This window comes from Chanodichthys erythropterus, chromosome 3 (assembly GCF_024489055.1).
Source record: "Chanodichthys erythropterus isolate Z2021 chromosome 3, ASM2448905v1, whole genome shotgun sequence".
Lineage (NCBI taxonomy): Eukaryota > Metazoa > Chordata > Actinopteri > Cypriniformes > Xenocyprididae > Chanodichthys > Chanodichthys erythropterus.
In genome coordinates, this window is record NC_090223.1 from 67,935,825 (window position 1) to 67,949,069 (window position 13,245).

Consider the following 13,245-nt stretch of genomic DNA (forward strand, 5'->3'; position numbering starts at 1 on the left):
TCCTTGATGAGGTGAATTCTTCTTTCTCTCTATGCAATCTCGGGATTGAATAGACCCAATATTTTCTCTTTCTTTTTCTCTAGGAGACAACTAATCGTGCTCACTGCTTGAAGACTTCATTTTGTATTGTTTTGCGATTTTTTCGCAACGCATTCATTAATACGCATCGGACTCAGTGTGCAAGGTCTGAATTTTTAGTTTTGCGAATGCGAAAATTTCGGACTCAGCGTGCAAAGGACTTATGTTTGCAACATGTTTTTTTCTGCATTCACTGTAGTTTGGATTCTGAGAGCCGCACAGTGATGAAACGCGGCTGTTCGAGATCCTGCTGTGCTTATTCCATTAATTCATGTATCATATCATACAAGGTATAAATAATTTAAATAAACATATCAAATACTAGAACATGTGTATGATGTAGTATTTTAGTTGATTTACTCTTTCCAAGCTCTGATTTCTGAGACACACACACACAGAGGAAACAGCAACGCAGCTATTTAATTTGAGCGTAAACTCTTTGAATGAATTGAGCACATTCATTATTGCAGTGACCCTACAGGTTTGTGTATAATACGGTGTTCCCTTTCGATAAGGTCTCTTTTTTCCCCGCTACTGAAGTCTTTTTTAATAACGTAGTGTAACTGCATCGTCATTGGTTTGAAGAAATGTTTGGGTAAACAAGGTTTACCAGCAACACTAAATCAAATACCATCTTTAATACTGCAGATTTCCTCCAGACAGCTCTCTCTGCCTCTGAAGCTAAATATTTCATGCTCTGTAGAGAGTTAGAAGAGTTATTTTTAGATAACGTGGTACACACAATCTCCCTTGTTTGGGTGGCAGCAGCTTTTGCCTTTTTAGAAACAGAAATCCAAATGGGCAACAAAATATCGTCCAGCAAATCTGACACTAACACACAATGAATGATTTGGCGACCATCTGACTTCAATCATTTCCACAGCGCCCCAATATCATGAAACACCCCAAAACAAAAACAGGAGTCTGTCAATCGTCACACATTTCCCTGCCATTAATTTACAGATCATTTTTTATATCCCTACTAACATGTTCAGTTTATCATTCTGATCACACATAGCTAACGGTATTTAAATTTAGACCCTCAGTTCAATTTAGATAAAGCGTCAATCTTCAACTTCACAATTCCAATTTGAATCAATAATTAATCCTGAATGTAATTCAAATCAACATCATAAATGACAGAAGTAGTCTTTAGCAGACAGAACTGATAATTAAAGCTCATCTGTATCCTCTTTTTCATCAGATTCAGTCAGAATTATCAGCTTCTTTAAAGTTTTGTCATTTCATTTAACCCATCTGTAATGACACTCTTTCCAGAGGTTAGTGACAATATACACACGGTAGGGACAGAATAGTACCTTGAACTAACAAATACAAAACAAAGTCCAGTGAAAACACAAACACACACACACACACACACACGACTATTAGCCGCTCATTTTCAAGGTTTGATTTTTGGTGTTAACTCTAAAAACATTTAAATGTTGCATTTTTCAGGTTTTACCTAGTTCTTTACATGGTCTCTTAACCATTTTAAAGCATGTCTGATCATTATAAATTAGTTATAAAAGAGTCAGCTGGGATTGTTTTGAATCGTTTTAAATACGTGTTTAATACTGCAAAATACGCTCAATGTTACAGTCACTGCCCTTGCCATCCAGAATAAAAGAGAACATCCAAATCGAGTGAAGGGATTTGTGGAAATGTAAGAGTTGAAAGTTTAACACATTGTTAGGCTGATATTATGTTTGAATATTCCATTCAGCAGTTTCTATTCAGTGTTAAAGTGGATGTTGCTGTGATGACTTTTATTGTGACAGGGGATATAGAGAGAGAAGCGCGGAAGAAGAAAAAAAGGAAGTTAATAAATAAAAAAAAGACTAAAGAAGATCTCGTCAGTGTCCGAGGGTTTTATTTGTTTATAAAGTTATTCTATATATATATATATATATATATATATATATAAAGCCCCGAGAACACCCACAGTATTACACTGGTGGCAGTGGTGTTTTTCGTCGGATATTCGAGTTTCTTTTTTTTATAAATACTTTTTTTTTCTCGCCAAAGACTCGTGCAAACGCAGTCTGTGCAGTAGTGTGATTTTAGCGGGCTGCTGTGAATGTCGTTGTGCCGTGAATAAACTTCAGCGATGTCTGACGAGGAAGCACAAGAGCCGCGGGAGAGCAGTGCTCGCAAAAGACATTCCTTTACCTCCGCCATTTCGCAACAATGGCTCTGAATCTTTTCAGCTGTGGGCCCGTCGTTATGAGGTAATTCAAGAGGCTCGTTATAAAGATATTGGTGTTAATTTGGATGCAGTGTTAGCAGCAGAGCTGCCTACTATATGCCAGCAGCCATATCACCCTGTAACCCAAGACTGGTTGCCCACTGAAGCTAAGCAGGGCTGAGCCTGGTTAGTACCTGGATGGGAGACCTCCTGGGAAAAACCAGGTAGCTGCTGGAAGAGGTGTTAGTGAGGCCAGCAGGGGGTGCTCACCCTGTGGTCTGTGTGGGTCCTAATGCCCCAGTATAGTGACGGGGACACTGTACTGTAACAAGCTCTGTCCTTCGGATGAGACGTTAAACCGAGGTGACTCTCTGTGGTCATTAAAAATCCCATGGCACTTCTCGTAAAAGAGTAGGGGTGTAACCCCGGTGTCCTGGCCAAATTCCCATCATAGGCCCTACCAATCATGGCCTCCTAATAATCCCTAACCCCAATTGGCTCTTTCACTCTCCCTCCTCTCCACCTTCTGCTGGTGTGTGGTGAGCGTACTGGCGCCGTTGTACTGTGGCTGCCGTTGCATCATCCAAGTGGATGCTGCACACTGGTGGTGGATGAGGAGAGACCCCTGATATGATTGTAAAGCGCTTCGGGTGTACAGTAGTACATATGAATGCGTTATATAAATGCCTCATTCATTCATTCATACTAGATTGCCACCTGAACTGTTCATTGTTTGGGACAATTTTCCATCCGAAATTCAGCACTCTTTTGCTGCGGCGAAAAAACAGTTGCAAGATGCTTTTGGTCAGAAGGATGTAATTGCGTCTTTTCAAACATTTCCAAATTCACGCCACAAATTGCCTAATGAACCAATGGAAGTGTATGCAGCAGACATATGTAGACTGGTCAAAGAAGCTTTTCCAGATTTTGAACAGAACGCTTCTGAATACATGAGACTATCAAGATTTCTGGCTGGTTTAGATCAAGATCTCCAGATTAACTGCCATGAGAGGGCCGTGAAAACATTCAAAGATGCCTTCCAAGTCGCTACTCAAGCTGAACGGGCACGCCAGGCCGCCAGATTGGTAGAGCCGGTTTCGTCTGCGGCGAGAGACAGTTCAACAGCACAGACGGTGAATGTTATTTCTGATAGACACTCTTTTTCTGAAGCAAGCAGTTGTTGATCTAACTAACACTGTTAAAGACTTAAGTAAGGATGTATCAGCATTGAAATTGCAGTTGCATGATCAACGCAGCCGATCGCACCAAACTCCATCACCACATCGGCACAGTCCAACAACGTATGCTATGACATGGAATGCACCATATGGATATTCACCAACCAGACGCTCAGATGCTCGTTCTCCTTCACCTGACGGCTACAGAAGATCTCCCAGCCGTCGCAGAGACCATTGCAGATGACGGGATGACACATACCAGCATAATGACAGAGTGAATTTTTCGCCTCAACGTAGGGAGAGGTTCCAGGATTGCTATTCACCAAAATACTCCACTGCAGTCTGCACTGACTACTATGAGGATGACAGGCGGGGACAACGGAATGACACCATGCCTTACAACAGCCCGTCATTTCAACGACGCAGTCCAAGCCCTCATCATAAGCGTGTCACCTTTGAGGAGTACAAAGACCACCATTACAGACCTCAGCAGCACAGCCCGGATCTTCGGAGTGGTTCACGTGGCGTCTACCCAGATCATCACAGTCGTCATCAGGGAAACTTCCACTAGCTGATGCGGCGGGGCACACATCAGCTGTTTCACCACCAGCCCCAAAAGACACAGTACAGATGACAATCACAGACTTCAGCCGTCCAGAGACTGAACACTGCTCTACTACAGACATGAAAGACACTTGTACAGCACACATCCGTGGCATTGTTGAAGGTACTGACATGCACATCATGATAGACACTGGTTCTAGCATTTCATTCATTAATGAAACTACCCGTATGGCAATTCCTTCATTGTGCAAAAGACCGTTAAAGACTAATTTCATTCTGTCAAAGTCTGTAACTGGTCAGAATCAAGATACTCTGGGAACTGTGACTGTTAACCTGAGATTAGGTACACTGACATTACAACATGACATGCAGGTCATCAGTAATGTGAGTCAGGGTATCATACTTAGTTGGGATTTTCTCCAGAAGCACCAGGTAATCTTAAATGTTGGTAATGGACTATTTTGCCTTTATGATCAGACTTTACCATTGTTAAGCATATCGCAAATTACTGTGACTACTACCATTCCTCCTCAATGTGAGATGCACTGTACAGCTCAACTTATCCCATTTGCTGTTAATGCAGGTTTAGCAGATGGTTACAGTGGGTTGCTTTAGCCATATCCATCTAAGTTGGATGGCATTGCAGTTGCACGCACACTTACATTAGCTAAAAATGGTCAAACTGTAGTGCGGGTCATGAATCCAACAAACAGCCCTTTTGTACTGCAACCAGGTATGCAACTGGGGGAGTTCACTCCTGTAAACCAAGATGATATTGTTCAACACTCAGACTCTGTATGTAATGTGTCCACCCCTTCTACACAGGTGCCACCTCTTCCATTTGAGATTCGAAGCAGAAATCTGTCTGACACTCAGGTGAAAGAACTACACTCACTGTTGCATGAGTATTGTGACGTGTTAAGTCAGAGCCCTACAGATTTTGGTAGAACGAATATAGTCACGCACAAAATCAATACTGACAATGCAACTCCCATTCAAAAACGAGCCTATCGTACTTCTCCTCAGATGCAACAGGTGATTCAGTCACAGGTGGATGACATGTTGGCAAAAGGTATTGTAGAAGTCAGTCATAGCCCTTGGGCTGCACCTGTCGTTATGGTGAGGAAAAAAGATGGCACTTGGCGCTTTTGCGTAGATTATAGGGGCCTTAATTCTGTCACCATTAAGGATGCCCATCCTTTACCCAGAACATATGACACCTTGGATGCACTTAGAGGCTCTTCTATATTCAGTACCATGGATCTTTCATCCGGATATTGGCAAGTGCAGCTTCACAAGGCTGACAAACCAAAAACAGCCTTTACTACTGGTCGTTCTTTATATCAGTTTACAGTGATGCCAATGGGCCTTGTCAATGCTCCGCCCACCTTACAACATTTGATGCAGCTAGTGTTGCAGGGTCTCTCCTGGAAAACATGTCTTGTGTATTTAGACGATATCATTGTCTACAGCAAGAATTTTTCGGAGCACATTCAACATCTGAGGGAAGTCTTCCAGCGTTTGAGAGCAGCAAACTTGAAGCTAAAACCAACTAAATGTTCTTTTGCCCAACAGCAGGTGACATTTCTGGGCCATGTTGTGTCTTCTGCAGGTCTTCAGCCTGATGAGAAAAACATTCAGAAGGTTAAGGAATGGCCTACTCCTGGTAATCCTACAGAAGTTCGAGCCTTCTTAGGCCTGTGTTCATATTACAGGCCCTTTATTTTTCTGCTTTGCTCAAATTTCACAGCCACTGCATGCTCTAACTCAGAAAGGGAAGTTGTTTGTTTGGACTGAGGTAGAACAGGAAGCTTTTAATTCTTTGCGACGTGCACTTACCAATGCTCCAGTTCTTTGCTACCCAGACTTTTCGAAGGAGTTTTTGCTCTTCACTGACGCTTCCAACAAGGCTATCGGATGTGTTCTGTCCCAGATGAATATTGACGACCAAGAAAGTGTCATGGCTTATGGCAGTCACATTCTGACATCTACTGAAAAACGATGGTCAACATTTGACAGGGAGTTGTGAGCTATTGTCTGGTCCATTCGTCACTTTCGTCAATATCTCATGGGTCATTCTTTTCGAATCATAACTGATCACAAGCCCTTGCTTAGTCTGAGGCGAATGGTTTTGGATGGTGATCCAACGGGTCGCAGAGCACGGTGGGCTCTGGAGATTGACCTCTATGACTGGACCATTGAGTACCGACATGGTCATAAACACGCAAATGCTGATGCCATGTCTCGTCGACCTGACAGCGAGAACAACATTCCCAATGATTTGGAGATCAAGCCTGTAAATCTTGTTACTGCTTCGACGCAGACTGAGGAAGCCGATTCATATCCTACTACTGCACAACCTGTTTCTTCTGGTGCAGGCTCTGGTTTTGAGCCTTCAAATTCTGCTCCCTCTACCTTTTCCAGCAGCATTTGCCTGGGTATGGATAGTGGAGATATACTACATGCTCAGAAGGCTGACCCTGTTTTGAGTGTTGTTTCTGAATGGGTGTCTAAATAAGAAGAGACCTCCATATACAACGCTCAAATGTACTGCTAACAAATTCAGACATTTCTGGAAAGAGTTCCCAAGGCTTACCTTTGTGGATTCTGTCCGTTGTCGTAGAGTCAGACCTCCACCAGGTGAACAGATTCTGCAGGTTGTAGTTCCGCCTGCACTACAGCGTAACGTGTTTGAGACTTTACATGGTCATTTACTCTCTGGACATTTTAGTGCACAAAAGACACTGCAACGTGCTCTAGTGAGATGCTACTGGCCTTGTATGTTGAGGGACATTACACATTGGTGTGCCCAGTGTCAAGCTTGTGAATCAAGGAGACCACAAACACCTCACCAGCAGGCCCCAATGCAAAATATAGTCACAAATATGCCTTTTGAAAAAGTTGCTGCTGATTTAACAGAGTTGCTCATTACACAGAGAGGGAATTGGTATGTTCTTGTAGTAATGGACTACTTCACCAAATACCTCAACCTCTATGCAGTTTCTGATCAACGTGCTACGACTGTCGCCAAGTGTTTGTTTGAAGACTATGTGAGCCAACATGGTGTGCCACAGAGTTTGCACACTGACCAAGGTCGACAGTTTGATTCTGATTTGGTGAAAGAACTGTGTTCCCTGCTTGGGATTCGTAAAACACGGACATCCCAATACCATGCCATGTCGGACGGTATGGTAGAACGTGCCAATAGATCCATAAAAGATCAGCTTGCAAAATATCTTTATACCAAAGGTGGGGAATGGGATGACCACTTAAAGCAGGTTGAATTTGCTTACAATACAAGTGTTCATTCCTCAACCAAGCATACACCATTCTTCTTGGCACATGGCAGAGAAGCTCGCCTACCTGCTGATTTTCTCCTTGGTGTACCCCCAGCAACATCCAGGGCTACCCCCGGAACCCCAACGGAATATGCGCATTCTATGCTGGGACGACTACGTGCTGCTTTTACCACTGTTGCAGACAACATCCAGTCAGCTGGAGCACAGCAAAAGCAGTACTATGACCGTCATATCCGACATGTGGCTTATCAACCTAATGATCTTGTATGGGTTGACCTTCCATCTATGTCAAGACACAAACTCTCTCCAAAATGGACTGGTCCATACAAGGTCTTGAGCAGATTGGATTCATCGGCAGGTGACATTGGAGTAACTTATAAAGTGAAAGACCTGCTTGATTCCAGGTCAAAGCCTAAAGTGATTCACTATAATCGGCTGAAACCTTACCGCTCTGCGTGGTCACCTGATCCACGCCCAGTTCTGACACCCCTTCAAAGGGGATGCCCCCCACTTACAGCACTATCAGGCTCCAGACCTTATGTGTTTCATGACTCTGCTGTACCCAAGTCTGTAAAACCAACTCAATAGATTCAAGAACCTGTTCAGGTTCAGGTTGAACTTTCTGAGGGTTCTGAAGTTGAATCCCATGTAGAACTCCCTACAGAACAGCCAGCAACTGGCATGAGAACAAGGTCAGGACGTGCTGTGCGTCCTCCATTACGGTATAGGGTAGTGTAATATCTTAACAGCCATCTCCATGCTCTTGTTCATATACTAGTACATTCCTGAGTATAGGATTGTGTGATGTATGGTTGAAATCAGAGTTGGAGTATTGAAAAAAAAACAAAGAGTTAAAAAGAAGCAAAAGAAAAACTGTCACATTCAAAATGTTATTTGTATTTTTGTAAAAGTTTCATATTCAAATTTTGATTAGTTTTTCTGTACCTGAAATTCTTTTGTTTGAAATTTCAAATGTCTAAAAATCGTATTTCGTTGAAGATATATTGTTTCTGTTTTGTATTTCAGGAAACGAGGACGTTTCTTTTCATAAAGGGGAAGTAGTGTAAGAGTTAAAAGTTTAACACATTGTTAGGCTGATATTATGTTTGAATATTCCATTCAGCAGTTTCTATTCAGTGTTAAAGTGGATGTTGCTGTGATGACTTTTATTGTGACAGGGGATATAGAGAGAGAAGCGCGGAAGAAGAAAAAAAGGAAGTTAATAAATAAAAAAAAGACTAAAGAAGATCTCATCAGTGTCCGAGGGTTTTATTTGTTTATAAAGTTATCCTATATATATATATATATATATATATATATATATATATATATATATATATATATATATATATATAAAAGCCCCGAGAACACCCACAGTATTACAGAAACTGTGACTGTGTTATGATCTATATTATTTTTATTGTTTGTATTAGGCTTATGATTATTGCTGATCACTGTTGTTGTGCTTTAATATTGTAATATTTACCATTATATAATCAGAGGAATATAGAAAAGTTTATGAAAGTGTCACTTCACAATACAACACCAAAATATATTAGTATTTTTATGTTACATTAATACCCATTGTGCGAGCTGTCTCTTTAATACCGCGTGGTTTATATGCATGTTGATGCTGATTGGGCTGTGTCGGATTCTGTTTTAAAATGTTTGATTTTAAAACTCTAATATCATGTTTTCATGTGTAAATATACTGTGCAAATATTCCCAAACTCTCTGACACTGCGATCTATGTGATTGTTTTCATTTATAAAAAATAAAATAAAAATGTCTATAACTACAGTTAAAATGAGTGATACACACGTCTTTCGAATGGAAATAAATAACAAGTACTTTGGGTGTATTGTTCATTATGTTTATTTTCATATAAAAGCAACAGAACTTAAATTACATCCAGTTTATCAGCAACACAGCGCACGAGTGTGAATCCCGCGATATCCGCCTTTGATCTCGTAAGTTCTGATCCACTAGAGAACAGAAAACTGTCCGTCTGTCCTGCACTTTTTTCACTCCTCCCTTCACTGCAGCCTCCTACTCTCTCAGCTGAACTTCAGGCAAGGCTAGGCGCATCTCAAACAAGCCTGTTATCATGTGACCTACGACGTTATCACAAGCGCAACAACTTAAAAGATATGAGTGACATTCATCTATCTGTAAATATCTTGATATTGATTAAACTGCTTATTGGTCTTGTTGAAGAAACAGCTGCCTGTAATTTAGTAATTGTAGTACAACTAATATAGTTTTAATTTAATTTAAAGTTCTTATATATTTATAATGTAAGTTTATTTTTTGTTACAAAAACCCAAATTCGTGTGAATATGTTGTTAATTTCTTTATTTTATATCCAAAATGTCATCCATAAGTACAGGGTCATAAATCTAATTTGTTTTCCTCTTTTTCTTGTTGAATTAGCTCTAGTTTCATCCCTCAGGCTTATATATAATAAACAAATAAATAAAATTAATACTTTTTATGCATTATGATGTATTTAAAATATTTAACCTTGTCATCATGCTTTATGTCTGTGTATATAATGATGTATACAAACCAGTGGCGAGGCTACAGAAGGGCCAGGGTGGCACTGGCCCACTCAGATTGACAGTTGGTCCACCCAATCAAATGAGACACAAAATATTTTTTGTGGGTAAGGACTAAGGAGAGAAAAATCACGCATACCTGACAATAATGATGACTCAATATAGCTCAAAAACGCAAATCAAGTTTCAAAAATAAATTATTATTTTAGTGTGAAAATGTCTTAGATATAATTAGCCTAACTGCAACAGCCAATCAATAGGCTATTAGTAACTGTTTTAACCAATCACGGATTGTTGGGGGGAGGGGAAGATGAGTTTACATATGCTAGTGAAATAAACTAATATTAAACACCCACGAGGCAAGCATGTCGAAACAGATATCTTTGATTAAATATTTTAAAATACCAAGAATAGAGCCTGAAACTACACTCAATGATGATGAAGACGACAGTACAGACAAGTCAACTGATGACCAGCAGCCCACAACGTCATCTCTCCCATCCACCAGCACCTCATCTCAACTCGGGCCCGTCCTCCAGAAAAGCAACTCACCGTCTGATTTATCCACACTCGATGAACCGCCTGCTCAGCCCGATTTACCCGAGTTTCCACGCACAACAAAACATGGCAAGTCCAGAAATTTTGCTTCCAAGTGGTACACAAAGTTCCCTTTTCTAGAATACAGCATAAAAAACAATGCAGTGTACTGCAAGATGTGGCGTCATTTTAATGACACTATGTTTGAGGGCGTGTTTAACAAGGGATACCGAGATTGGAAACACATCACGCAGGCCTGTGAGCGGCACCAAGGGAGTAAGCAACATCTGATCGCTCTCGAAAAGTAAAATGGCTATAGAGCCTGTCATAAATCTGGCCGTGGCACAGTAGTCAACCAGATGAATCACAATGCAATGAATCTGTCATTCGTACAACGAAATCGGGAACATTTAAAAGTAATTTTGGACATTGTGTTGTTTTGTGCCAAACAAGATATACCACTACGTGGTCACAGAGAGAGTGATGATGCTTTGAACCAAGGCAACTTTTTACAACTGTTTAAGTTCATTTCCAAATATGATCCCGAAATAAAGGCACGGCTTGAGGAGATGCCTAAAAACGTCACTTTAATGAGCTCTGATACACAAAACGAGTTGCTGGAGGCGGCCGCTTCTTTACTACTGAGGAAGATAAAGGCAGAATTGAATGAAACACCAGACACTTACTTCGCACTGATCGCTGACGAGTACAAAGACGAGTCAAAACAAGAGCTAATTGCAGTGTGTATCCAGTATGTTCACCGGGGAATGCTGAAGGAAAGAGCCATTGGTGTTGTGGCCACTGTAGACATGACTGCAGCTGGCATCTCAAAAAAGATTCTGGAAGTGATTGAACCACTACAGCTGGACCCTTCCCTGTGTGTAGGCTTCAGCTTCGATGGGGCCTCCGTTATGTCTGGAAATAATGTTCTTTTGAAGCGGACCTTTCCCCATGCAGTGTACGTGCACTGTAATTCTCATCGCCTAAATCTGGTTCTGGCAGCAGCATCAAAAGTTTCCAGTCACGTCAGCACATTTTTTGATACACTTAATTCTTCACATACTTTCATGACGGGAAGCATCCGACACGCCAGGTTTATGGAAATACAGAAACAACTTCATCCAAATCACCAGTGTCTTGAACTTGAGCGATCCATTGACACTCGTTGGAGCTCGAAATCCGGGTCTGTAAGAAAGGTGCTTATTTTATTGGATTGTATTTTAGAGTTACTTGATGAATGTAGTGGAAGTAACCATAGCCAGACAAAAATCGAGGCACAGGGTCTTCTGCAACAGATCCAAACGAAGCGGTTCCTTTTTTTATTAGGTCACATTTGGGAAACATTTTGAGTGCAGTGACTTTGCCACAAAAGGACTGCAAAGCCCGACACTGTGTGTTTTGGACTGTATCCACCTTGTTGATGGCTTGAAAGATGCGTTTACTGTCTTCAGAGATAATTCACAGTGCGACTTTGAGAAAGTTCTGAAACTCACAGATGAGTTAATGAGTAAACATGAAATCAAAAACTTGGATGTAACCATCTCCCGACAAAGAAAGCTGCCTGCCAGGCTCTGTGACTCAGTGGTTGTGTCAAATATTTCAAGAAATTATGTGAGGAATGATGATGACCTACGGCGCTTATGGATTGAGATACTGGACCGACAGCTGACCGAGCTAAGGAGCCGTTTTGCTGACTGTGTTTACGCATCAGATACGTAGGAAAGCTGAGGGAGGACAGACATTCCAGTCACTAATGGAAGTCATAGACAGTTGCCCTTCTGATATTTTTCCGAACATGAATAAACTTCTGAGAATAATTATCACTCTCCCTATGACTTCATGTAGTGCAGAGCGCCTATTCTCCACCACTGGCAGGATCAAAACATCTTTTCGATCATCCATGGCAACCGCTCGCCTAAAGCACCTCGCCATCCTTTCTCATGAGCGTGAGATTACGGAGTCTTTAGATTACGATGAAATCATTGCGATTTACAACGAAAAGCCAAGACGTCTACGTCTTGTCCTTTAAGATGATTTGTTTGGGCTTCAAAAACAATCAAATTAGTAAGTAGCCTTAAATTGATTTTATTTCTAGGCTAATTTGTGTGTTTGTGTTAGAAATTGCTATTAATAATATTGTGTTAGTTTATAGTTTTAAAAGTCTGTTTTGGGATCCTCAGTAGATGTATATATTTTTTAATTAAAAAAGGATATGTGCTGGCTCGTATTCATGTTTACCTACATGATGGTATGCACGCAGCCTGTATACTTGCAGCATTCTCTCTCTCTCCCTCTCCCCCTCTCTCAGATGTTGGTCTGCTGCTTGCCAACACAGAGATTATCTTTGTTTATTGTTCTGTTATTGTTCTCTTCATTATTTATTTTATTAATGAATGAATTTTGTATTCATGAAACTGTTGGCTAACAATAAATCGCATTTAACTAATCTTAATTGTGAAATTATTTTATCCGATATTGTAAAAAATGTAATTTGAGAGTAGGCTTTGAGGTCCACCCTGTTTCACCAAGGTCCACTCACTTTAAAATTTCTGGCCTCGCCACTGAAACAAACACATTTTTCGTTGTTTTTTGTTTTTTTTATACATTATTTTTGTTCATTGTTAAAGATACAACCATGGTATCTTCCTTGATCTTGTATGTAATTATATGTCCTGTAATAAAAATAAAGATATGAGTGACATATGCACTAACACCTCACAGCACCAGTAACTCCACAACCCTACCTAGAGCGGTTTTCCTCAGTGTTAACAATGTCTGAAGCCAAAGAAGACTGTCTGGAGAGGAGCGAACGTATTACGATGCTTGAGGGTGGCATCTATGTG

General features: G+C 40.8%; 1 protein-coding gene and 1 pseudogene across 1 annotated transcript in view; both read left to right on the forward strand.

Moving 5' to 3' along the window:
- The window catches only part of LOC137006201 (gastrula zinc finger protein XlCGF57.1-like), a 703,714-nt gene that overhangs the window by 547,371 nt on the left and 143,098 nt on the right, over window positions 1-13,245 (forward strand). The gene's annotated exons all lie outside the window — the stretch shown is intronic.
- On the forward strand, window positions 2,386-2,503 carry LOC137018217 (5S ribosomal RNA; annotated as a pseudogene).